The 14,937-nt window shown below is 39.5% G+C and overlaps 1 long non-coding RNA gene across 1 annotated transcript; it reads right to left on the minus strand.

Moving 5' to 3' along the window:
* Nucleotides 1–352: 352 nt before the first annotated feature.
* LOC139122794 (uncharacterized) lies at nucleotides 353–6,635 on the minus strand. Its single transcript, XR_011549535.1, has 2 exons — nucleotides 6,460–6,635; nucleotides 353–2,446 (listed from the first exon to the last, which is right to left on the minus strand). It is a non-coding gene; the product is annotated as an uncharacterized lncRNA (long non-coding RNA).
* Nucleotides 6,636–14,937: the final 8,302 nt, after the last annotated feature.

Below are 14,937 nucleotides of genomic sequence, written 5' to 3' on the forward strand. Positions count from 1 at the left end.
TGAAATTGATTTTAAGCCCTGAAGAATATCCTGGCAGATCTGCACACCAGAAGTTAAAACAACATGATCATCTATATCCAAGATAATTTTTCATAGGAAAATGGAGAACATTTGAAATTATTCTCTAAAACTAGAAATGTGACAGACTGTAAATAAAACTAATGTGTATAGTAGTGTTTCTATCCTTAAAACACACAATATCTATGCACCTACATTATGAAATATATATGCAATCACAGTTTTTTGTTGTTTACATTTTGGTTCATTTGAATATATCTGATACAATGCTTTAAACAAGTTCATAATTTTGTCTAATGAAATACCCCCACACAAAACTCTATGATCACAGGTGCCTGGTTTACAATTATTTTTATTGAGATGGAAAGGTTGATAGACATACAGTACTAATTGAATAACGACTACAGGAACAGCTTATATTGCCATGATAATATGGAAATTGAGCTATAAAATCATTGACACTGCAATCCCTCATGATGGGATAGTGTAATTTTGAAAGGCATCAGGGACTCAGTTACAGAGCAGCTGATTTGATAAATACTGTGAAAAGTGCTCAAAAATATTTTAATTTGAACATACAGACTTCTAGCTGTTATCTTTTTACAATGACTGGACATAAATACAAACACACAAACAAACAAACAAGAAGTACATTAACTCTTGTCCTGTCAAGAGCTTGTCACTTTACAATCTGCCCAGTCAGCCATAACATACTTTCACCTACTTGGCATTGTATGTCATAGCTGGCTGTAGCACTGAAAGTCGGTAAAAATCCATGTTTACAGAAACTATATTTTACTAATAAGGGTCTTCAAATTTTCGCATCTTTGTTGAAATGAAATATGTGAGACGTGTTAGGCCTCACTGGCTGAGACAAACTTGACCTTGTGATGAAATATGAATGTAGCCAAATAATTGTATGTACTGTATATAGATTAAGATAAACCATAATTACTTGTAGAAATACCTACCACTGCTGTGTATATTAATATTGGAACCGAAATATCTGCGATATATCAGCTCAAATTGTTTATAAAAGAACATAAAAAAACAAATATGAAGAACATGTTTTGACAAGACATGTAAAGAATACAGTATTACAAAGACAAAAACACTGTACTTGTAAACCATCTTTCATTTAGGAGACAGAAACTTTTCTTTTGTATGTGTTCTCATGTGAACTGTGTGAGGATAACTCTGTACAAAACTCTTACCACACACTTCACAGACATATGGCCTTTCCTTTGTGTGTATCCTCATGTGAACTTTAAGTGGTGCACCTTGTACAAACCCCTTACCGCATATTTTACAGACATATGGTTTTTCATTTGTGTGTGTCCTGTTGTGAATTACCAGAGATGAGTAGTTTTTATAACTCTTCTCACAAAGTTTGCAAACATATGGCCTTGCATTTGTGTGCTTCCGGATGTGAGCTATGAGTTGTGCTGCTTGTGCAAAGTCCTTGCCACACACTTCACAGACATGTGGCCGTTCATTGGTGTGCGTCCTGATGTGAAAGTGAAGTTGCCCATTCAAAACGAAACTCTTGCCGCAATATTCACAGAGAAAGGGCTTCTCATTTCTATGGATTTTGATGTGAACTTTGAGATTTTCGCTCCTCGTAAAGCTCTTGCCACATTCCTCACACAGACATTGTTTTTCATTTGTATGTATCTTTGTATGTTTCTTCATGTGATATGTGAAAGAGTGACGGTATTTCCAAGCCTTGCCACACTCTTTGCAAACATACGGTCTTTCACCTGTATGTTTCCTCATGTGGACTTTGAGCGACGATTTTGTCTGTACGCCTTGACCACAAATGTTGCAAAAGAATGGCTGATCTGTGGTGTGTGTTTCCTTGGTGTGTGTTTTACTGTGTACTTTGAGAGACCAATTTGCTGTGAACCTTTTGTTGCACAACTTGCAGGAAAATGGCTTTTCTTTTGTATGTGTGCTGATGTGACTACTTAGATGTGATTTCTGTTTAAAACCCTTGTCACAGACTTTGCAGACATATGGCCTTTCATTTGTGTGTGTCCTGATGTGAATAGTTCGATTAAACAAAGAAATACTCTTGCCACAAAATTCACAGAGGAAGTGCTTCTCTTTAGGTGCCTTGATGTGAACTTTGGGATTCTCTTTCACACTCATTGTCAAACTGCCCACTTTGCAGAAAAGTTGTTTTTGATTTGTCTGAACCTCAGTGTCAATGTTGAAATTTCTTCACTTCATAATCTCAGTGCATGATTTCTGGATAGAGTATCTTCCCTTTGTGTTCCTCTTCATGAGATTTGTCAAATCTGTATTATCCACCATATGCTTTAAACCATGCACTTACAAAACAGGACCTTATTTTGATTTCTGATGTTTTAGTGGCGTTAAGTTTCTGTATTCCTTGGAAAACTTTCCCAAAATTCCTTTGAAGATTCTGAAATGAAGGAAAATTATAGGAGTTTTTTAATTGCATAATCAACCCATTGGCTGAAATAGCTGTTGCATGTAACTTGCATGACAGGGCTGTGTATTACCTTCCACCAAAGCCCTGCTAATTGTAGTAGACAAACACTGGCCTGCACCATAGATTTGTGGCACCAAGTTTCTCTGCTGAAAACAGCTGATTTTGAATCCAAAGCTTGCGTCGATCCTCCTTTTTGAGCACACCCAACCCGTCTAGGTACTCGGTGTGCTCAGCTGCAATATAAACTTGCGCAAAGCCCATGTTCCCCTTAACCCTTTCACCACCATGGTTTGTCCCAAATCCATTGTTTTCTATGGTAAAGTTGGACCTGTATACAGGGAACTGGGGTGAAAGGGTATACTGTCACCTGTTCCAATTTGCCACAGTTACCATGCAGTGTTCTCCCTGAATAAGGTAACAGGGGCGTGGCGCCCTCTTGTAAATTCCGAGCGCCCCTTGCCAGAAATGAAAAAGATTTATTTTTTTGAAAAATAAAACAATAAAATGTACGGGGAAAAAAAAGTTGACAGTTATTTACAAGTAAAATGCAAGCTTGAGCGTCGATCCTGCAGGTTGCAAATGTAATTCTCATCGATCTTGCAAATCTCGCGAGTTTGTGATGTCATCCGAGATCATAAGCCCATGTGCAACTCATTCATTGATGCACCGTCCCTCCTCCCTCGTGGGGTGAGGGACGGTGATTGATGGCAGCCATATTTGCATGGCACAGGCCGTAACGTTAGCCACGGTCAGTCCCTCCATAGGGGCCGTGCATTAGGTAACCGACTTAGCTGTATAAACATGCCTAGGAACTTGAGGGTAACCAAGGACAGCAGAGTACTCTGAAGTTTTTATAGGAGGTTAGAATTTCGCTTGTGTATTCCTTCCCAAAGCAAAACGACCTATTGTTAGACTCGGTCGGACGTGTACGTGTATCAGGCTGAGAACACATAAGCGTAAGTGTTATGGTGATAATTTTGACATCGATGAATAAATGTATGTCTGTCGCTATGTTTTCGTTTTCAAAAATATAATCTTCATTGAAATCAGTGAACTGGAATAAAAGTTATGGAACACTGTCTCAGATTTCTTTTCCTTTGAGCTTTTTTATATGAAAAAAATCTGAAAAAATACTCCCCAAGTGCCACCAAATAACACTATTTTAATCTCTGTTTTTCAAAAGCTCCAATGGCAGGAGGGGGACACCCCCCTCCTGACCTCCCCCGCGACCGCTTACGTGGTCGCTTGTGGTGCCACGTCTTCGCCCTCTTTAACAAAAACCTGGAAGAACACTGCCATGGAAAGAGAAAATCTAACCAATCACAGATTTTAAGCGGGTGGCCGCTTTTTAAAAAACAGTGCCTGAACATGGGCATTTTGAATACCAATGAACGCCCCTTTGACTATATATGGGCATATGTAGATTACAGGTGATTGTATACCTTTAAGCAAGGGAATCCTCTGTGCGCACAATTGTAAATCTCATTCTTACCAATATGTATTTGTGTGAAAGTCCAACTTACCCTGCAAATAAAAGAACATTGCAATATTGCACTTTGAAAATCAACATAAAAACTCATTTCAAAGCACAACTCAGCTATCTACTTTTGACGCGGATCATTTTCTACTCTCCAAAAGTTTCTCTCCATGTGTATGATTACATCATGTATATTTCTTTGGTAAGGCTCATTAAATAATGAATGACAAAGTCTAGAACAGAGTAATATTAGTTTGTTATGCTTCTCACTAATTCTTCTTTTGTTCCTTTCTATGTCCTAGTACCTCCTTCACTGAATTATTTTATCCAAAAGTAAATACTTGGACAATTTAGACATATTTACATGGCGAAAGTTTCAGTTGTGTGCTGAATTGTATCTTTGTGTCTCAGTAGTTTCAATACCAATGCCAGGAAAGTGTCTGCGAACATGGGTCTCCCCCTTAAAGATGTGCAAAAATTATGGCAGTGTAAGGCTATGTATTTATTAGTTAAAAAGATATGGATAGCATTAAGTTCACAATAATAATGCGAAAAGTCCAAGAAGTTTTTTACATATTTCTTAATTTTCTCTTGTTGGGCGCCTCTCCCCTTTCGCTACTCTATGTTCGATATAGCGATGTCCTTTTCTTGCGAAAGGCTGGTTTTCCCACGAGTGCCCATGGTTACATGAGAAAGAATGAGATTCACAATGGTGGCGCACACGTCGACACGAATGCCTCCCTCGCATAGAGGGTGAAAAGTGGGCTTTGCGAAAGTTTACAAGCGCAGCTCAGCACATCGAGTACCTAGACGAAGTATGTGTGGTTGAAAACGGAGGTCGACCCAAGTTTTAGAATCAAAATCAGCAACTTACGGCAGAGAAACTAGGCGCAACAAATCTGTGGCGCGAGCCAGCTGTTTTTAGCTACTATAGACTAAGTCTATAGAAGCTATGTGGATGTATGTATGTATGTACGTCCGTTTGTGAGGCATCTTCAATTTTTGAATTTTTGGTCAATTTTTGCCATTTTTGGTCAAAATATTTGTTTCTCAAAAGTTACTCATCTGATAGCTTTGATATTTGGTATACAGGTTCCTAGGCTTTATCTTAATGTAATATATTGAAAGTATGATGAAATCTTCAATTTTGTATTTTTGCAGCTAATTTTGCCATTTTTGGTCAGGCCATCCTGAAATGAGCTATCAAAGATATCCACCTTCTTCATCAATACATGTGTCACAAAAAGTTATTCTCTACATAGCACAGCAGAGCTATGTCGACTGTTGGGTTGCTTGTTTTTTCAAAACCGCTGGTCAGACACCTTTAATATTTGGCTAATAGGTCCCAAGGATGACCTTAGTGAGATAATTTCATACAGTCAGGAAATACTTAAGTTTGTATCCATGTCTATAGTAGCTTCGAAGCTTCAGGGACTTTGGCCCAATTTTTTTGTCTATGTCATTGACAGGGTTGTGGCGAGAGGCGAGGCCTGTCGCCGTTAACACACAGCTCCGTCACGAAAAACTAGCATTTTGACAACCAGACTTTTCTAGTTTTGCATCCCGACCTAAATGCCCTGTCAAAACCCCGAGGACTGTGCCCCCAGCCAGAGTACACTGCAGACAGCATGGATTTAGATACCTTATACAAACAAAGACACATTCAACCTTACTGTAATCATAGGGGAAAGAAATCAGTCCCCTGGGGTGGGGAGGGAGTTTTTTGTGCAACGGTTTACCTTATTTTATTTTATTAATTTTGACTGTGATATTTCAAATAAAGTTCAAGTCCAAACCGTCTGACTGCTTTTTTAATTACTACAAGTAATTTTATTAATTTTGACTGTGGTATTTCAAATACAGATTTCGACTCCGCACTGTCTGACTGCTTTATATATTACCGACAAGTCCTTATCTCCTCTCCAACTTGTGTATACGCCACTGTAATTGCTCCGAAATCATTGCCAACTTGCTAATCCGCTGTCGGTATCAGCGGATTAAGTGATTGAGTCAACACCACATACGTGTGGTGTGGGACGGCTGTGGTGTTGACTTAATAAGCTAATCCGCTGATACGCTCAGTCATTAACAAGTTGGCAATGCTTGCGCAGCAATTAGAGTGGTATGTGCACTGGTTGAAGAGGAGATAAGGAATTGGAAACACAGTCGGACAGTTTGGAGTCGAAAGCTTTATTTGAAATATCACAGTCAAAATTAATAAAATCAAATATTAAAGGTAAACCGTTGCACACAGAAAACCTCCTCCCCACCCCAGGGGACTTTCATCTGCCCCCTGTGCTGTAATCATCGAGATTACATCACACTGATGTATGAGATTCGCAGTTTGGAAGGCACAATCATTACATACTTTGATTCAATCATGTTTCAAATCGGATCCGGACACCACATGCGAATAATATTAATAAAGAGGATTTTAACGCATTCTTTGTACTTTATATCCCGGGCTTCGTTCGCCGCGTGGTCAACCCTATCTGTATTTTCATACCTGGCACTGGCAGTGCGTTTGCGTCAGAAGTCATTTATTTCCTGGTGTTTCGTACAATGTTGACGTATACGACGGTCACCATACTTCACTGGCGTCCTTAGGAAAGTTGAATCAGTCCAAATGCACGAATTCACACTTCCAAGCAGCGGACATATTTACATTGCATTATGGGAAATATTACAGAGGTCATGGGGTCATTCGTGCCAAAACATTCGAATCGTCACATGTGTACGTACACAAACAATAGCAATCAAAACCGCGTTGACTGGGCAGACTTGCTTTGCCCATCGCTTGCTTTTTACTGTAGCTCATATTCCTGCCAAAAGTTGATCTTGTAGCACTGTGGGGTGTATTTATTATTTTATTTATTTATTTTATTTATCATTTATTTATTTATATAACTATTCCGTTCTAGTGCTGTGACTGATGTGGTCGGCGACGTTCGTAAAGCCATATTATGACGTTGTTTCATTATTGACAATGGGTAGAGCGGCAGACCTAACTTCTATCGCTTGTAAACTGGCGTTCAAGTGTTAAACGGTGAAACCATTGGCCGAAATATTGAAAGCTATGTGTCAGTATTGGGCTATAATAAAATATTATTCTGGCGCCGTGATCGTTACTGTAACTTGGCCAAATCTACTTTGTTATAGCCGTCCCAAATCCAGTGTTTCACTGCATGTTCACTGAAAGGGGCACTTTGTGACTCACCCATCAAGGGGACAGTCGCTGTTGATGTTGATTTTGCCTTCCTAGGAAGTACTAGTGCTTCCCGATATCATTACGATCGTCATTCAGTTGTATGTATATTATTATTAATTCTTTATTTCGGACAATGAGCATGTCCATATATATAAATGGTTACAGGATTGGCAAAAAAGAATGATACAAAAAAGGTTACATCAAGAAATATTCATTTATGGGTTAGACCATGAAGACATATTTCTGAACACAGATTAGAAGACTGAATTTATCCATCTTTTCCTCAAGTCAGAAGTGAAGTACACAACATCATACACCTTACGTATAATTAGGTTCTCACTCATAGAAACCCTTTTCATCAAACTATTGATTTGCTTTCTAAGCAAAGCATCAAAAGTGTCAATCCTATTATATACAAACATAGTACTAGCACTGCTGCGTCTGTCATATCGTAGAAGTATGCGACCAGCATTGTTGTAAGCAACTTTCAATTGTTTCAGGGCACAGGCGCTTGGCACATTGCTGGATAATATCGTATTTAATATGTAGAGTTGATTTATATTTAGTAAAAAAATCACCGTACGTGAGATATCAGTGTAGACCTATAGGCCTACATGTTGACAGGCATTACACCGAGTGGCTATGGCTGCCTGCTCGGGCCAGGCGAACGCACTGCATAATCATCAATGTGTAGAATGTCTACATGACTTGATTATTTAATAAAGAATAACGGTACGTGATATTACTGTACATGTCGGCTAGCTTAACCGAGCGGCTGTAGCTGCAGGGCTTTGGCCCGTTGTCCACTGCTGCACAGACATAAACTCAAGGCGTGAAAGCTTTTCACCACCCGATTTCATAAATCAGCGAAATTCAGGATCTCTGAGCGTTTTCGGTGATAAAAACTGGTCATCGGTCAGGTGGTTGCATAAACAATCGATCGACTGGCCCTTTTGCCTAAAATCATACCTTACCCAATGCTACTGGCGAGAATCGTCCTAAAGTCGGCTGGGCACACCAACCCAGCGCCGGCCATTTTGAATGAGTTGCATGCAATGTATGCGCCTGTGCATACAACCCTTGGCAGATGACGTACGTATTGTCTTTCAATAGGCCAAACCCGGAATTCGAATCGACCACGGTACAAACAAAGCCATGTGCGCAAACGCGCACAGACGTACGTGTATTTCCATACGCGTTCAGTACACATGTGGGTTTGTTTGTACCGGCATCACGTGATTATTTGGGCGTACTGAGTATGTAGAACGGCGTACGCATCGCGTCCTTTTTATTCCGGAGTAGAACCATTGCCCTTCTCTCATTGGACGCGTACGTTGCAGGAAGCTTATTCAAATGGCCGGCGCTGGGTTTGGTGTGCCCAGCCGATTTCAGGACGATTTCTTGCCAGTAGCATAGGGTAAGGTATGATTTTAGGCAAAAGGGCCAGTCGATCGATTGTTTTATGCAACCACCTGACCGGTGACCAGTTTTTATCACCGAAAACGCTCAGAGATCCTGAATTTCGCTGATTTATGAAATCGGGCGGTGAAAAGCTTTCACGCCTTGAGTTTATGTCTGTGCAGCAGTGGACAACGGGCCCAAGCCGGGCCAAAGCCCTGCAGCTACAGCCGCTCGGTTAAGCTAGCCGACATGTACAGTAATATCACGTACCGTTATTCTTTTTGAATAATCAAGTCATGTAGACATTCTGCACATTGATGATTATGCAGTGCGTTCGCCTGGCCGAGCCAGGCAGCCATAGCCACTCGGTATGCCAGTCGACATGTAGGTCTATAGGCCTACACTAATATCTCATGTACGGTGATTCTTTTACTGAATAATCAAGTCGTATATAGACATTCTACATATTAAATACGATTATTATCCCAGCAATGTGCCAAACGCCTGTGTTTCAGGGCGCTTTTATTATAGCTGACCCATAAGTTACCACCATACAATTGATAGCAATATGCTTTAAATAGTTTACATTTAACACTCTGAGAACACATAGAAAATTTTCTCAAAAGCATGTTAGCAGAGATATAAAAAGATCTCCTCTGACGCTCGATATCAGAATTGTCACTGAAGGTATTTGCCAACATATAGCCGAGGTGTTTTTTCTTTTCAACAAATCGCAGTTTAACTCCATTGAGATAAACAGCCGGAATATGTTCAATCATACATCGCTTGAGAATTATACACATACATACAGTTTTCTCTGTATTGAAAACAATATCATGAATATTGCCATAATTGCTACATATATTTAAAAGTATCTGAGTTCCTTTCACTGACGGGCTTATCAGACATATATCATCTGCATACATCAGATGGTTAACAAAAATACCACCGATGTTGCAACCAACCTTAGAATTAATCAATCTATGGCTAAGATGATCCATATACACATTGAACAATTTTGGGGACAATACACCACCTTGCTTCACACCGTTTTTAACAGTAAAATGTGTTGAAATACAGGAGCCCCATCGAACAGAGATTTCCTGCGTTCTGTACCAGGTTAAAAGGTATCTCACATAGCAAATAGGAACATTGCGGTTGATCAGCTTCTTGAATAATGACCAGTGATTCACACGATCGAAAGCTTTAGAAGCATCCATGAAAGTAACGATAACATTGCTACCATGACTTCTAGCTAATGACCTCTTTCAGGACAAACATACACATATCAGTAGAATGACAAGTTTTAAAACCAAATTGGTAAGGTGAAGATCCAAGAAACGACTCAATCTTATTCAAAATAACTAATTCAAAAACTTTCGAGGTAATAGTAGACAGAGCAATCGGGCGATAGTTGTTCTTATCGCTTACATTCTTGTTCTTATCCTTAACAATGGGCACTAACAAAACTTCAGATAATCTAGGAGGACATACATTATGAATAAGCATTGAAGTGAGACACATGCTCAAAAGTACAATTAACTTATTACTAGCATATAAAAAATGCTCAGATGAGAGAGAATCTGGACCAGCAGATTTCCCTTGTTGTAACTTGTCAATGGCTTTACGAACATCACTAGGTGATACAAAACTCATTTGATCAAGGTTGCAATCGTCAACCTTATTCAACACGAATTCTTTGTCTCTAACCGAGTGCACCACATTTAAGAGATCACTAAAATGGTTCCGCCACATTTCAGAGATATTGACATCGCCACTGCAGCCATCTACAGTGTTGGGTCTAGGCGGAGTCTTTGCATTAATTCTGTTGATGGACTGCCAAAATGCATTACAATTACCAGTAAACAAACTATTCGCAGCCGCATCAGCTTTGATTTGCTCCTCATTTACGTCTGCAACTTCTTAAAGCATATTTAAATCTCGCATGCGTACGACGCTTGAATTCAAAAGGGGCCCATTCCTCGGTTTTCCACTTTCACACCATAGTTTAAATGCATCCCGAGCAACAGAATGGATGTCTTTGAGGTAATCATTCCACCCTGTCACAGTATGATCAACATTATCACGAATACATGGTGAAATCTGAAGACCTGCTGAATACAAGCTATCAATAATATCATCATAAAACTGAGAAATACACCGAGCATGATTTGTGTTGTGGCAATGAACATCCTTACAACAAAGACTATCAGTTGGAATGTGAATCTCAGCAAGAAGCATGTCAGAGATATTACGATATTCATTACATTGATTACAGTTCACCTCAGACCAATTTACAGATTTCCCAGAGTACTGCTTATTGTTTTCATTAAGATTTTCACATTGCAGCAATGTACCAGTATTGAGAACTATGCTGAGTGGGAAATGATCAGAAGATATTACATCATATAAAACAGACATCGAATTAATACACTGGTGAGTAGAGAATGACGAAATACAGTGGTCAAGCCATGAAGTGGCACCATGTACGTCACTGACATAAGTAAATGGATTATCTCTCAGTAAAAGCTTATCAGAGATAAGATAGTCGTACTCATCACAGAAACTTTGCAGAGTTGTACCAAATAGTGAATCCGTATCGGCATTCCAATCACCGATCATCATACAACTATAACAATCACTAGATTGAACAATGGCGTGAGCCTTAGCTAATCGCTCTATAAATTCGTCATGATTTTCACTATTACATGTCGGCATATACACATTAATAATAAGCATTTGACAATTGGCTATGTTGAGCTCAATGCCTAAAATTCTGCTATCATTAAAGGAACGGACTTTAACAGCATGACTTATCGATTTGCGCCATAAAAACGCAAGACCGCCATACGGTCTACCTATTAATAAGCTCTCACTAGTATCAACAGCAAGTAGTAAAGTAATAGTGTACAATTGGGATAATCTTGTTTTTACTACAATCTTGTTTTTTTTAACTACAGGGAACCCCCTCTTACGCACATGCGCGTAAAGAGGGAGTTCCCTGAGTAAGGTCACTCAGCGCTAGCTATGACTGCGCCTAACATCAATATATACTATACTAAAAAGAAAAAATAATTCCCAGAACTACTCGTTTGCTCCAATATGCGGTAACCGTGGAGCCGGAACGGGCTTTGTCATTGATATGGCTACCTATCGGTGCGAACTTGTTCACCCGATAGATAAAATTTTAGTAATTTCCTCTGAACTTAAAATGTGACGGAAGACCATTACTTCAAATAAAATGAGACGTTTCAGATGAATAACACTGATATCTAAAGTGTTCACTCTTTTATCTCTACGTACAAATGTAGTTCCTAAGTCGTTCTCTACTCTATTCCCACCAACAAAACATTCAATACTCATTTCATTGCGATCTTTATCGATACTTACCGGTATAATAATATCACAAGTTGTTCTGTTATCTGTTTTCATAGCGTAATATCCAACCAAATCATCAAACTCGTCTCCCGTAGCTAACTTTACACATCTAATGAGAACTGTACCATGCTCAATTATTTTCATATTATCAGTCATCTGTTGATTTACTGTCTGTAAAGTTAATTCAGCTGCCTCATCACCGACACTTTTCAGACCCAGTTTCTTTAAAGTTGTGTCCCAAAATAATCTTACTGGAACCCCGCTAGCATTGTATGAGCAATAATTCTCCCCCTCGTTTATCCACCTTCTTAGTGTATTATCTGAAGACATTATTGTATTAAGAGGACTAATTTTAAGGTGAATCGGTATACCAAGAAGTGCAATGTATGGATTCGTAGGAGTAAGCCAACTACGAAAATCTAACAACTTGTACTTGTTAACATTGCTATCGAAATAAATAACATTTGGAGTTCCTGGCAGTTCAGTAACTCCACCACTAATTTCACTATCCAATATATCTAAGATGTTACGCGGTACATTATAAGGCATGAATTTCTGACTATCCCCATCCCACGTCAGAGCAAAAGGAGTTGGATCATTCGAAGCCTTTGTAGCGTCTATTATGGACTCATCAATGTCTTTCAGTTCAGAAAATTCTACAGCATGCTCGTGGGTTTGCACCGCGGCAGAGGCTAAGACAAAAAGTTTCTCGCGGTCCTTATAACGAAGGACGTAATCCTTATTATGATTACCTGCTATCTTAGTATTATTGTTAACTTTAACATCACTCAGATCTTCGAGCTCGAGATTTTGTACGTGAATTGCACCTAGACCGAAGTTACTTGGACCAGACATACTCCGTAGGGACCTATATACAATGAAAAATTAAATAATACCTTGTAATATACAACTAACAATCATGGCTTCAGCTATAGGAATGACAGTTCTTGGTGCTGTATTAAATGCAACGGCATTCACAGGAGGAAATATTATCGGACAAAAGCTTAGCGGGAATGGTGACGCTCTTATTGAAGAAAAGGTTCGACATGATAAAGCATTAGAAAAATTTGAACATGATCGCAACGTCTGGTCAGAAAAAAGATTACTACAGGCTGACTGGGAAAGAGAAAATCGGGCAAAGGACGCGCATGCTGCGGCAGAGTTAAGAGATACAGATGCAGAAATCCTGGAAGAAGCAGAAGCGGTGCAAAGCAACTCTACGTCAGGCCCCTTTCGGAACGGTTCCGAAGGGCCAGTTCAATTCTCAGATTATTATCAGCCAAGTCAAGAACAAAAGAAATATGAAATGATTTATATTGCTGGAGGATTGTCGGTGGGATGGTTTATGTTACACCGGTAGGGCTACAGCAATTCAATACAAAAGCTAGTTGGCCAGTTATTGAAATTGATCATGTTTCCATCCTGATCTGTTATCCAAATACGCATTGAACTCATATGGTCTGAACCTTTTCTCAATGGCATGGAAAGTGCTCCGTTTTTAAAATCATAGGTGACCTTTTCACTTATTTCTTTTGTATCCTTGACGGGAAGTATTTGTAAACAGTCCGATAATTTTCCCTGTATGTATTCACCAGAGCCAAATGAAACATAATTTCCAGTAACATCAACGACATCTGAATGAACTATGTATTTAGTAACTGTTAAGAAATCTGCTCGACCTGAACTCATAGTACTTTTTATAACTGGGTTGTCCTCTGGCTTATCTGAAAAGCCAACGACGTTGGCGAAGCTACCTGTGGCATTGAAATAGACTTTAATATCTTTAGCCAAAGTTAGAAGAACGTGGTTTGTCGGCAGATGTTTTTCAAAATTAATTTTTTGCTTCAACCCGATTGCTTTGTTTAACGTATCAATATTGTAGTTACCCGGACGTATTGATTTTGTTGTCTTATTTTTTGGGTCGTTTCCTTCTTGATATTTTAGTACATTATTCGCCCTCGTTATGTTATGCCATGAATTATATAGTCCGCACTCTAGCAGTCGTATCTTCGTAAACTGTGCCATGTCAATGCTAGGGTTAAAATTAACAGTAACCGGTTCGCCTGTTTTGCTTACAATCCAAATGATCATCGTTGTGCGTTGTATGTATATATTACTAAGTATAAGTGTTCGATGAATATTATTATTACAAAGTATAAGGTTCAGCAGGAATAATATTTTTTTGTTCAAGAAGATCTTTTGTCGCAACCGCGGCAGCAGTCGCACCGCCTAATTTTGCCAATCGAATTAAATTTGGTCGACTTGGATCGCCCACCTCTATTTTCAGAAATTTGCTGGAGATCATTAGATATCCCATCGCAAGTCCTGCGATTACAATACCATCGTACATTGTGTTTACAACTGTTTTAGTATCCATGATTGCTGACTAGTATATAAAATAGAAAAATAAAAAAAATACGGAGTTAATCCATCTCATGCAATGTAGAGGAGCTGGGTTCCCCTACGGAACGGTTCTGGAGGGAGCCGTTCCGGACTCTTTTTGAAGCGGCTCATCTTTCCGGGGGGGGGGGACAATTATGCCGAGCACGCCCCCAATATAGTCCTAATGCAGTCAATGAAACTCCCACAATTCCTAAAACAAGATAACATTTATTATACCAGCTATCACACTGTTGTGGTGGTACCCTATCGGAACCGTTCCGAGAGGGGTCCAGAAAGGGGCTCGCTACCGCATCGCTATCCATTGCTTGGCGTTTCTTCTCCTTGTTTTGCCTGTTCCATTCCGCTAATCGCCTGCCCGCAGCAACTCTCCCTGGATGCTTCGTCGGTAACGTAATTTTCTCTATGTTGCGCTGTGTCGGAGGTGTCGGGGCTTGCGGTGTCGGTGTTGGTGGAGCCCCTGACGGAGTCGTTTGCTGAGTCGGTGCTTGCGAAGTTGAATCCATTTATTTCAGGTATTATATTAAACCCGATTTTTTAAAAATTTAAATGTTTACCCGTAATTAAACCGGTGGAAATTAGAGCAATCACGGGCCC

Source organism: Ptychodera flava, chromosome 22, assembly GCF_041260155.1.
Source record: "Ptychodera flava strain L36383 chromosome 22, AS_Pfla_20210202, whole genome shotgun sequence".
Classification (NCBI taxonomy): Eukaryota; Metazoa; Hemichordata; class Enteropneusta; family Ptychoderidae; genus Ptychodera; species Ptychodera flava.